Raw genomic sequence first — 13,991 nt, 5'->3', positions numbered from 1 at the left:
CGGTGACAGGAGACCCTATGCAGGGTCTTGAGCAGAGGGAGATTTATTTTTATTCTGCACAACATGCAGACTCTTTCTCAAATACCTGGAAAATAGTATGTCTATCTTTTCATGATGTACACCGCAGGCCAGTTGGGAGGAAACAATCTGGTATGTAAACGAAATTTGTCAGGCGTATGGGCTTTCATATCCACCAACAGATAACCGTAAGGGGCCCATGTAGTGTCCTCAAAGGCCTCCAATACAAATTTAACCCTACCAGGGTACATTTGACGTGCTAAATTGGTGATTTGCAGCTTATCTCGAGGGTTTTTAAAAAGGGTGATGTAATTGGCATTCAGATTTATCGTTCTACTTTTATTACCTTGAAAAAATAAATTTTGGACCTAGTAAATGATGGACAAATTCTTGTGATGAGTATATATTGTGAAGGCCCTCTCCATCTCTTCGTTATGGCTCGCCTGTTCCATCAAATCGTTCAACGATCACCAAGTTAACTCGGTCAGGCGGCAGTAGTTCATCGTCGCTTAAGGATGCAGGTAACCCCTCCAAAAATTTAGATTTTGGAAATTGGGCTAACAGTTCATCGTACAGAAGCTGCCAACAGCTGGAAAGCCAGACTATATTGTCAGGGCGACGAGAAAGCACATGGTCCGTGTGCTCCAAAAGCTTTTTCACATAATGCGATTTGCCTGAACAGGAGGGTCCTGAGACTATTTTTGAGAATGGATGCTGAAGTCTAACATCAAAACCCTCTTTAGTATCCATAAGGAAGAGATGTGAATTTGGGCAATAGAACCGTTTTGTTGTACACCATTCAATCTTTTTTCTGAGTAGACGATTTTGCAACGTCAGGTTCTTTTTGTTCTTATGAATCTGTGTGCCATGAACTGTTATTTCTTTCATGAGATCGTGTTCTACAAAACTATGCACTAGATCCATTAACGAGTACAGGTTTACAGCTTGAACCGTTTTGTGATTGAGAGTAATGCACTTTACCTTCATGCAGACCTTGCCTTTGAATGTTTTATACGCGTACATTTTCAGACCCCTAGAAACAAATTCTTCTATGAAGTCATCAGGATCTAGCTGGTGAGCTTATCTAAACAGTCATCGAGCGGCAGCGTTTACAGTCCTGGCGATGCTGTGAAGATAATGGAATCTGTATCATGATACAGAATCCTCGACCCTAAACGATCCAACAAATCATACAATTCTAGGCGGGCATAGGCTGTTGTGAAAGCAGCTATCACCACATTGACGGGACCGGGTAGAACATATCTGTCATCCGCATACCTCCACTGCACTTGAGCGATTTTGTCGCTGCCAAAGCCAAAATAGGAGACCCGATACACATCTGAGAACAGGTAATCGAAGAATTCTTGGGTGTGTTTAACAAACATCGTGGTAAGTTGGTTAGGCTTTTGACCACATTTTCCTCAAAGAGAATTCAGAAATAACTTATTATTATTAAATATTAATAATACGAAACAGTCATCAACATATAGTGCTTGCGGAATGCTTCATCCCGGGCCCTCCTGTTTGCCTTTCAGATGAATTTTGATGTAATCGGAAAATAAATCTGCAGTACCCTGTTCGTAGTGCCATATGTCATGAATTTTTAAAACTCTGTACCCATTATCTAAGGCCTTTAGTATTTCAACACTGCACCAGGTTCCTGTTAAAGACCTTTCCTGAGCGTTGTGATGGCAAAGGCCAGTGGATGTCTGGGTTTCTGCACAAGTACGGCACAGAGTGAACATCAATTTACCACAAATTCTTAAAGGGAGGACTGGAAAATACAAATTGCGAGGGGCTAGCATGGCGATTTTAATGAGCAAGAAGTAATGCTTAAGATCGCCAAACTCCTCAATAACAAAAGGTCGGATGGCCGATTGGATAGGTCTTTGTTTTGTTGACGTAAGGGTACAGACTTGTAAAAAATGCATCTGTTTGTCGCCTTGAACCTTATGATATAATTTGATAGCGTTGGTGCACCCTCCATACAGGGCATCACAGGGGTTGATAGTTCAGGAAACTCAAAGCGCTTTAAGAAATCCTGAAGCTCCGAGTACTCTTTTTTTCATGCGTTCTCACTCATGCTAACAAACTACTTTCACCGCCAAATTTTCCATGCAATTTCTTCAGTTTGTCGCCAAACATTTGAAACAGTTCGCCATAAGGTGTCCCCGTAAGAGGATGTTTAGCTTGCGCATTGTAGACAACTGTGATAAAAGCACCCAACGAACTCAAAGGCTGTCGGGACACCCTGAACTTCGGCATAACCTTCTAGATAAAATGACCCCATCTTTACTTCACCGTGACTCACGGCACACCCAATGTTTATTTTTCCCTTCTCGGAAAGAAACATCAGCCATTGAATAGAGAAGCATTAGAATAAGCTTTATGGGTGTTTTTGTAATTATCACTCGGAATTATTCCGATTGCTTTATTAGGCGTGCAATTTTGGCTCTACATGGACAGGCAGAGAGAAGCTAGGGTCATACACTGAAAAGGATCAATATTACTGATCCTGAGCCCTTCCTCTCTAAATTTCATGCACGCTGTTCTCAAAATAACCACGTCATTTCTGCAATAGTAAGCCATTTCTTGTCTAAATTTGAAGGTTCCGCTTTTAATCGAGTCATGCCAAGACAAAAACTCCTCTTTCCTGGCTCCTCATGTGCTGAATGCCATAATATTTAGGATCGGGGTACGGACCGATGCAATTTTGCTTTTCAGCGGTATTAAAGAAATAGGGAAAGTACCCTTTTTGAGCCTGGAATCCGAGGGCTTTGGGCATACTTCAATGAATCAATAAATCTCAAGTCATAATCTTCTTCTATACAACACATTAGTTTACAGCCCTCAGATGTAACAAATGGTGTTTGCCCGCTCTCTTTCATTAGGAAATATCTGTCATACCCTTTAGAATTGTGAGCTATGAACGTGTAATCTTGGTATTTCGGGCGTCGATATCTAGGGAAGAACTTTGCTGCGCAGTCCTCACTGGCCTGACTCCATGACTGACCGTTCCAATGCATACAGTGGATGTAATTGGAGATGGGGGTTCCATCATCTAGATGGCACTCAAAATCGTAGAACATGTACTTTTCATAGATCAGTCTTTAAGGTAAGCTTTGAATAAAACACTGATGATTTTCATCTGACTCTTTCATGATTACTCTACAAACGCGACAGCGTTTGGGTTGACACTTGTGAGGTTTTGACCCAGCTTTCATGCTGTATCTCTCATAACAGAGAGCACAGACTTTAAGGACGTTGCAGATACTTTCAGATTGAGGCATCTTTTCATTAAATTTAAGGTTTTGCTTCAAACTCCACCAAACGCGTGATCGACTGAAACAATGGCAATTGGGACATCGAAAAGCCACCCCGTCAACCCATCGACAGTCTGTAGATAAACAGACATCACAGTGCTGTTCGCAGCGATGTAGTGAAGGACTAGAATTTCCCCTGTAGCAGAAATCGCAGATACAGGCAAATCCCAGAAAGCCTTTTAGATTCAAAATACCATAATAATGTTCATTGTGCAAAAACAAGAACACTGTGTTTGGTTTTCTGCCCTGGGACTCTTCAAATTTTAATAGAGCGTTAGTGTTTGGTGCCCTGTACCAGACGATAACTTTAATAACCATTATCCTCTCAAATTTTTCAACATCTGAAAATGTTACTTTCTGATCGGGGGATAATCCAACCCAGACGTGCAGTTGATGGGCCTCATGTTCACACAATTTCTGTTTTTTTCTGAACCTGTCGTTTAATACAGCCAGTAAACCCCTGGCAAAACAGCAATGATCATCCAGGTGCCTCCGTTTCTTTTGCATGATTATATCATTGAAAAGGGTACATGCTTTACGTCTACGATGTCCGCCCCCAGATGGAACCCTTACCACCTGAACGACTAGCATCAGACTGGAATCAGCTAAAATAGTAACGTTACTCTGGAGAAGTAATTCAATTTGTTTAAAAAAAGTCCTCAACAGAAAGCATACCCACGGGGTTTAGGGGAAAAAACACTGGGGTTGAGAGATTCGGCACGTAGTTCTAGTTGGACTAGATCCTTAGGATTCAAAGTGCTCGTAAAACTGTCTAATATTTGCTGAAGAGTCTCGTGTATATGATTAAAAATTTCGGCGAATGAATCAAGTGTGTAGGCCTCAAAAAAACTGAAACGGTGTCTAATCTCAATATTGTTACATTTTGAATGCTCCGTTATAGACAAATTATTTCATCTAGGGGGCAAAGGATTCTCCGTATGTGAGGTAGATGGCTGTGGAGAGTTGGCTTCAAGACTCAAGTTTACCCCGGATAAATTAGTCACTCGTGATCCTGTCTGAGGATGTAGGGTTGAATTATCTGACTCTGTTAAGTCATCAACAGGCGAGTGTTGAAGATGGACCTTACTGGTCCCTGAGGTAGAAGTTTGTATTACGAGATCGTTCAGCACTTACCAGTTGACGACTCAATTACGTTGAAGTGGGGGGTCTACTTGTTCTTGAGGATCCTGATGTACCTGATGTCCCCGATGGATCTGAGGTAGAAGGTTGTGGGGATTTTACATTTGTGTCTAGGGCATTAGGCTGTTGTGAAGGCCCTGAAGACGTTCTGGCCTCAGAAGAGGTATTCTTCAAAAGCTCCAGCAGAGCGTTAACTACGGCTATTTCATCAGAATTTAGAACCTGGAGCGAATTATTAAATGAGGTCAAATTGTCAATCTGATGTGTCACTGGGGATGGTGATTAAAAAATCTGAGGAGATCACGGAGTGGTGGGTATTTTAGGGAGCTTCATAGAATATTCAAGGTTATGAGACATCTCTTTTAATAGTCTCAGGTTTTCACTGGACGGTCTTTTCCTACCTTTAGGTCCTCCAGGATGTTCACACTCACTGTCTGTATCACTGACGCTACTGCTGCTGCTGTCATTGCTGCTGCATCTAGACCTGTTTCCAGGCATGACCTAAATTTAATCAAAGGTTACAGTTATGAACACAGAATATAATTATAATTTGCGTCAATGTTATTTTAATGAAAAAAGTAATTTAAAACCCATCCTTTAATTTCGGAGTGGAGCATTGTAAAAAGCATACAGATTTATCAAATGTAAACACATTTCGGGTATGGAATTGTACACAGGAGCCTCTAATTCTACAAATTGCTTCAGTAACCGGCAAAGGTGTTTAGTCAGCTGCTCCAGTCTTTCTCGATGTCTCCGTTCGTTGTCAGGCCGAAGGGAATATCGGGGTGAATAACTATTTCTACACCGAGATCCGCAGTCAGAGTGAGTCTGCCAGGGGGCTGAATGCCGGCAAGAATTAGAAGGCGTCGGTGATAGTGGAGGAGATGGCAGGAGATTGGAATGAAAACTGCACTCAGAGGGCACAGGAGAATGCTGAATGCTGCTCTCAGAAGGGGGCGGTGTTTGTGGAGTCTGCCAGTTTTGGTAGAGTGCTAGATTTTCTCAGCCGTCCAACACTTGCGTTAAAACACCCGGGGGACTGGGACCTGGAAATAAAGTTTGACCTTCTCAGTTAAAAGACATCTTTTCACAAAATCTGGAGCTATGTATATCCCCTACGTTTCTTCGATAAACTGATACCTAAAATGACACAGCGATTGGACAGATCAGGGGAAGCCCTTTGTGAAGCTGATTCATGTTGTAAAGGGTTATCGTCTAGAAAACAAAATGCATACACTCTTTAAAACAACAATTCCCCTTCCAACGTCTGCAACAGCTTAAACAAAACACAGGCTCTCTTTAAAACAGCAATCCACACACAGATGCACAATCTCGCAATACACATGATCGCGCGTACACACATGCATGCGCGCACGAGCGTGCATACACAGGAGCACGCATACACATGCAGGCACATTGTAAACATATATAATTTTTAAAAAGATTCTTACCGTTTTCCGAGTCGATTTAAATATAGCTCTTTATAACGAAAAAAAATTAAAGGATTCAGCCGTCTTTTTTAAATAAACCTTTATTATTGTATCCTGACACATTTTCCATTATACACCCGTGCTCACAGTATACTCAAATATGCACTCACACGCACAGTTCATGCAGTTAATTAAGACCTACACATTTTAAACCACGTCACACCTTTTCATGCACGGTTCAGACAGAAAGTACGTCCATATAAAAATTCTGTTTTTACTATAGCTAGACAGACTCTTGCACATTATAAACTATTTGTAATCAAAGTACTCTAAGAAAATGCACGTCTAGATACAAAACTTTTTAAAATCAGACAGTGTGATCTCAGATCCCCTACTGTATGTATTAAGATATAATCTCCTACATACAGGAACATCTTATAATAATCATTTACCCCATTATTCAACAAATACATTTGATATGTCTAAGAATCATCCGGACTTTGGGGCTATAGTCTGTATTAAAATAATTACATTTCATTTAGCGGAATGAATGAAAGCACAGTTGCCTTATGTATATTAAGCCCTCTCTTCGATACAAGATCTTAGTCCCTATTCAGCCCTGGAGTCTGTCTCCAACCGGCTGTCCAAATGAGTTTATAAAGCAAAAATGTTTCGTTATCTCAGACTTTTAAAAACAGGCAGCTCCGTACAGAAAACACCCTTTACAGCGAGAGTCCGTTGCGAAAGAGTACGCATTTCACAAGCAGGCCCTTCTGTAAGTAGTTCAGAATAAGGACATCTTATTATGTCAGAGCTAATGCCCACAGTCCCTACCTGCGCTTTTAAACCACTCCTGAATATTCTCAGAGGAGAGGCCAGACACCAAGACAAAATCTACTTGATTGTAATGCCTGTTTCGGCAACAGAAAAAACTAATATTGCTTGCTTCAGTCATATGAACATTGTATTTGTACATTAATCATCATACACGTAGATAGAAATAAAATGCTGCAACTTATAATATACGCATACACACACGAGCGCTCCTAATCACATGCATGCGCACGCTCCCCAAGTTCACGCACGCATGCCAGGATTTCATGCGGTTAATAAGCCATGCACGTTTTAAACAAATATCATTTTTAAAAAGGGCTTTACCGTTTTCCGAGTCGATTTGAATATAGGTCTCTAAGGAAAAAAAATATAAGGATTTGGCCCTTCGTTTTTAAGACTCATTTAACGCTTATAATAATCATGAATAGGCATTACCGTGATCCTGGTTGTTGGGGCTCTCTGGAGAATAGTCTGTATGAACAATAATTATATTTCATTTAATCCTATCCATAAATAGAAAAACATTGGTCTAAGAAGATCATGAAGATGCACCATTTTCAAGGAAATTCAGATTCATCTTATCAGTCTGAGCGGCGAGCAGGGATGTGAGAATGAGGGCCATCCGCAGGGTTATTTTATAGGCAAAAACAGGACTTTTTTTTAAAAATTTGAATTGCGATTTATAATAACCAACATGTGCAATTTGCCAGACCATTTAAACGGTCAGATATATAATGGTGTTTATCTGGTCAAAGGTTAAGATCTAAATATCTGTACACCGAAAAAGTCCAGAATTTTTTAAAAAAGCTTCCTCTGTCATTAGATTTTCTTCAAGCACCTGTCTTTAAGACCCAGAACACCTGATGATCTGACATGAGGTTCAAAGTCTGGATGGGTGAACATCTCTTGAATCATTTCCCACAGCTAAAGTGTGAATAGTCCCCTTCTGGAACTAACATCCCCATCCCCCTTAGCTTCATGCGAGCAACACATGTTTTTTGGAAAGGAGCTGAAAATGTCCGCTTTATTCGTGGCTTGGCAAAGAGTGTTTTAAACGGCTTTCTCTATCACCAGATGTCCGAGCTGTTTAAGGCATTGGATCTGTGAAGGTTATTCAAGCATGCTCGGTTCACTCTGTGTGTGCCCGAGTAAAATTCTAACTTTTAGAAAGTTAAATGCATTGCTTCCGCAATGTGTACCCTTAGGGCCAGCTGAAAATACATGTGCGGAAATGTGGGTGGCTTTATGTCAAGTTTAGGTTTTATACATCACTATTTGAATGTGGAAACGTTCGTACCCAACATTTGTGTGCTTATGCACCGTTTATACAAGAGGCCCCAGGTGTCTCGCCCATCATCAGCTCTGCCCCTCTCTTCCACCCGAGTGTCCAGAACATAAAGCTGCAAATCTGACAATTATGTAATTGTACCAGGTATAAACTTATGAGCCACTTTATGTTCAAACATGGTATTCGTTATGGACAAACCATGCCCAGCACAGAAGTTCAATAACAAATCACATGCATTGGTTTAGATCAAGGAGGCTGTTCCTCCCAATCAAGCCTCTTCAGGTGTCTCCTTTATTACTCACGTGGGTGTCTAGCAGCAGAACTATGGAATACCCTGCTGGGACCCTTTCCAGGATCCCTCCCAGTCACTCCAAGAATGCCTGGTAGTCCGAACTGACATTTAGTGTATAGGCACATATGGCAGTCAGAGTCCTACCCTCTGTGACCTTCAGTCACAAAGAGAACTTAACAGTGTTAGTCTTTGCATCCGCACTCTGCCAATGCACTGAAAACTGTATAATATTATATTCACTTGACCCTAGTGGTTCATTCTCCTCTATACCCTCAATTTTGACCTGATTATTACAAAATACTACGTCTGGACAGGCTTCACCCTGTATTCGTACTCTAATATCTATTACATATAAAAAAAAAAATCTTGGGTCGAGACGTGGTCATCTCAGAGAGACACTTTGATGTCACGCAAGACTAGACATTACAACCTTAGACAGCAAAACCCGTGAGACAGGGACTTTTGCACATCACGCCCTACTTACAAACAATTTAAAACAAGTTCACGGACATCTAACTTCACAGTTGGAATGCTTTTGGCAGACACACTTCATGTGCTCCCAGCTCTTAAAAATGTTATGTTCCAGATGGCATGTGAATGACTAAACGAAGGAGGAAGAGCAGTACGTCAAAGAGACACAAAAGCATTGGAGAGAAAAGGCAAAAAAGGATGCACAACAATAATAATCTATGTGCAAATTCAGAGAATAAGGAAACTGATAATCAGCTCGGATGTCCCATGAGAGACATTTTAACGTCCCGCAAGACAAAGCAATGAGACCAAAGGACAGCTGTTGTACAGGATTTAAATGATCGTCGCGCAGTATGACAAACAGAACATGCAGCTCAGCAGCAGGAGCAGAAAGACAGCAGCATCTCCTTAGATTGCGTTCAGCACTCCGCCACCCCCTGGTCTGGTGTGGAATTACTCTCATTTAGACCCTTTAGCTGCCTCCCATGCACACATGTGTGATATCATATTTATCAAATTGTTTTTAATATGTAAAGAAGTCTGAAGACAGTGTTCCCTCATTGCTGTCTGTAGTTATACATGATGTGTCCCAAAATCTGGTTCTATGACCACTTTTGTGATATAAAAAACAGTGAATGAGTAATAGTCATTTCTGTTGAAATCCAAATAAATAAGAAATATCCATTGAGGCGGATGGCCGGGACCCATACCCGGCCAGGATGCCCCTTTGACACTGGGACCGGGGGAGCACCGATGCAATGCTACATCCCCCAGAATGCGTGGTGGCAGCAATCCTGGGTTACATCGGGGCCACAGGCATGGAACTTCAGGGCTCAGCCCTGTTGGGCTCCGTGGTCACTACCCGGAGGAGCTGCACGGCTTAACGCGCCTGTGTGGGCTGGAATGCAGCCACACCCGGAAGTGCAGCCTAAATGGGTCAATTACCACCCGGAGCACTTCCGAGAGGGCTATAAAAGGAGTCTGCAGCCACTACTCAGGGAGTGGGAGTCGGGTGGAAGAGGATGGAGCTTGTAAGTGAATGAGTGAGTGAGTGAGTGAGTGAGGAGTTGGAGGTGGCAGAAAAGAGAGCGAAAAGGAGCTTTATTATTACTATTTTGTGCACTGTGGCATTAGCCTGTAAATAAAGACGTATGTTTTGGGACATTCTGTGTCTGCCTGTTTGTGTCCGGGTCCAAGTATACCACACCATCCATTTAACATTTAAGTCTCAACTTTAACACAAATTTAACTTTCAGTTGTCCTATTTCAGTGCTTTCTAAAACTCATCTTCTCCAGTTTAGGAAATCTGCAAAACTTACTAAGAAGTAGGATTTTTGAAAATCCGGTTGTCCTTTTATTTAAGGCTATTGGAATGCTTTATTTTGTCAGGCTGTTTATATACCAATCACAGATAATTCAAATGTAGCTGTTTACAACATATCTACACCTATGAAAATAATTGCAACGGCTCCCAATTAAGTTCAGAGCCAATTTAAAAATTTCCCATTCTCATACACAAAGTCAGGCAGGCATGGTGGCACAGTGGGTAGCGCTGCTGCCTTGCAGTTAGGAGACCTGTGTTCACTTCCTGGGTCCTCCCTGTGTGGAGTTTGCATGTTCTCCCCGTGTCTGTGTAGGTTTCCTCCCACAGTCCATATACTTGCAGGTTAAGTGCATTGGCGATTCTAACTTGTCCCTAGTGTGTGATGGGTGTGTGTGTGTGCTCACCCTGCGGTGGGCTGGCACCCTTCCCGGGGTTTGTTTTCTGCCTTGCACCTGTGTGTTGCTTTGATTGGCTCCTTTAGACCCCCATGACAGTGTTAGGATATAGCAGGTTGGGTAATGGATGGATGCACAAAGTCATTAATGGGTAAGCCCCTCCTTACCATACAGAACATACTACTTACCACAGATATTGCGATTTCAAGCTGCAGACCTTCATCCAATTCTGAGTGTAACTAATACTAGGGTTGGAGGGACAGTCTTTGGCTATAGGGTATCCACAACCTGGAATGACTGACCTACAAAAAGCTACGTTAATCACTTAAGACAAAGATCATAACATGGCAAAGTTGTTTTTAGAATTGCTGCTGTTTTATATGCCAATGCTGTTCCTTTGCATTGCTTTTTAATTAATTTGCGTAGTTTTATTTTTTGTCTTTATGAATTTTATTTTACTTTCTTCTCTTTGGAGACACTTTGGCATGTAGTGGATGGGTCATCACATATGAAGAACCTGTTTTCTGACATCTTCTGGCCCAGTGACATTTCCCATTGTCAGAATGTGAAGTAAGCAGTTTTAGAATTCAACTAATCTTGAATAATTGAAATTTAGACATCAGTTTTGTACAATTTACTGTGTTTAGTGGAGCTGGCTGTTCTTATGGCACATGATATTCTCTTTATTGCAGACTAATAATCTCTCTCTATTTTCCAGGTCAGATGCATGTGACAATTAGCAATTGTTCATCTACAGTGTATTAGTCCATTTTTCATTCTAGTTTGCTTTCAGTTTCAAAGGAGCACCTGTACAAGTACTGTCACACTTTAATGGGAGTAATTAATATTTATGAAATGATCTGAGTCAATGCCTTTGGGCTGTGAAAGTAATGCATCTCAGAGTGTGAACACAGTGAGAGAATTCAAACTCCATAGGAAGTGTCTGAGGCAGCACATAAGTCATGCAGTGACAGTAACACCAATGTTTTATCATTCTGCCTTAGCAAAAACCCATGTGCACATAAGGGGACACCTGTAACAACACGGAAATCTCATCATGTCACCTCTTCTAATTCATTTCTTAGTAAATTCAAATAATTAAAGAGGAGGATCATTTAAATCTGATCTCTAAAATTAAACTTATTACCCATCATTGAGATGTAATTTCAACAAGTGTCTTAAAAACTCACTTGCAGTAGTTTTTACAAATTGTGACTAAATTGATCACAGAAAGCTAAATTTTTACAAAAAAAATTCACTCTGGTAGTCTGGCTTCCATTTTAGTTGCAATTGGTGCAGTAAATATTTGGATTTTCTATCAATGCCGAAAAAACTAGCATCACTATGGTTTTTGATTTAGAAATGGGGATAATAATTTGCCACTAAGAATTTCACTGTACTTTGTACACATAACTATAATGACTTTATAAACCCGTATTCTCTTCTTAGATTTAAAATACAACCATTTCCATCAAGTATAACTGGCCAGTGTGTGCTCTAATTCAATGAGAATTCATTTAACAATGGTAGAAAGATCCATTCTGAAATCGGTGGAGTAACAGATAAGGTCCCCACAAACAAACAGTGTCAGGACTGAAGTATTGTGCAGTATTGCATATTGTATTAAAAAGCTGCTATTTTTCACTTATTGTTGAAATTTGTAAAGAACTGTGGTTTATTACAGTGCCTACAGATAAAGTGGGATACACTTAAGTCCCTGAGAATTATATTTTGGTAGCTCCCAAAGCATCAAATGACTTGAACTGTTTTTCTTTATGACTGTATTTAATTTTTGTCCACATGGAATTAGTATAGCCCGTCTGTTCCTTAACCTAATGATGCACTCATGATGTGGTTAGAACTGATGAACATCCTGCACTGGTACTTTTAGTTGAATAATTAAAAAGTTAAATCATTATGAAATCCTAAATCAAACAATATAAATAACATTTTTAAATACAAATTATGCTTTCAAGTGCACACTGTATGGAGACAGTGTCTTATTATATTTCATTTTTTCTTAAAAACATCTAATGAATTATAGACTTTTAGCTGGTTCTGAAGAAAAAAAAAGCCTGCTGGTTCTTTAGGTATGTAAGTTTTCTTTAGTTGACAGTCATATTATACTGTATAAATAACAATGTGATCTCTCTCTCTCTGCACACACACAGTATATATTTATACAGTCTTTGTGTATGTGTGTGCATGCATACATTATATATATTCATGGCATTCGTAGTCTGAATCACAGTCGGATTGTATGGGTGGTTACTTACCAGGTAAAGCTTGTGGTTGGTCTGCAACTCAGCAAACATCCACCATGGGGCCCTCTTCAGTTGCGACAAGCAGATCATACAATGTTGAATAGTTTTACTGTCAAATAATGCAAAGAGAGTGTGTATATATGTGTATATATATACACACACATTCATGCAGTATATTTAGAAAGTACTCAGACCCTTCACTTTCTAGACACTCTTATGATGTGGATGCCATTTTCAATTTTAATCTCCACAGTACTCTTATCATTCAGTCACATTTGACAGACCACTTGGAAATTGCGAAACAGTATTAAAATAAGTTCTGAGTTCATGAGGAGAAAGTATCTCTGGTTTGATAAAACAAAAATTGAACTCTTTGAGCAGAACTCCATGCAAATGATATATTTCTGTTGAAGACCAGGCACTGCTCATCGTTGGCATAATACCACTCCTACCGTAAAGCATGGTGGTGGCAGCATCATGCTATGGAGGTATTTCTCAGTGATCAGGTCAGGGAAACTGATCAGAATTGAAGAAAGAATGAATGCAGTCAAATACTTGGAGGTCCTTAAAGAACCTGCTACATAGTGAATAAAACCTCAGACTGGGGTGACATTTCACCTTTTAGCACAACAATGACCCAAAGCAAACAGATAAGACAAAGCCAATTGAGACAAGTTGCTGACAGTCCTTGAGTAGCCCAGCCAAAGCCCATAATTAAACCCCATAGTACATCTGTGGAAATACCTGAAGACGACAGTTTACAGACAATTTCTATCCAATTAAGCAGAGCATGAGAAGACCTGCCAGGAAGAATAGAATAAACTGCTCAAATCCAGGTGTTCAAAGCTTGTAGTGGCACGTTGCCTATAATGGCTTCTACAAAGTGCTGAATTGAGAGTCTATATACTTATATGAATAAGCAAGTTCAGTGTTTATTGTTTTAATAAACCTGCAAACTTTTCAGAAAGCATGCTTTCAATTTGGCATTAAGGGTAATTTAAAGGAGATTCATTTAAAATTAAATCCATAAAAGTTTGGAAATTGAATGGGTCTGAATACTTTATAAATCCACTGTCTCTGTGTGTATATGTGTACATATACATATATACATATATATATATATATATATACACATATATATATATATACACACATATATACACATATATATACATATATATATACATATACACATACATATATATACTTATA

Source organism: Polypterus senegalus, chromosome 11 (genome assembly GCF_016835505.1).
Source record: "Polypterus senegalus isolate Bchr_013 chromosome 11, ASM1683550v1, whole genome shotgun sequence".
Classification (NCBI taxonomy): domain Eukaryota; kingdom Metazoa; phylum Chordata; class Cladistia; order Polypteriformes; family Polypteridae; genus Polypterus; species Polypterus senegalus.
The sequence above is the reverse complement of the archived record's forward strand: the minus strand, read 5'-3'. Positions refer to the sequence as shown.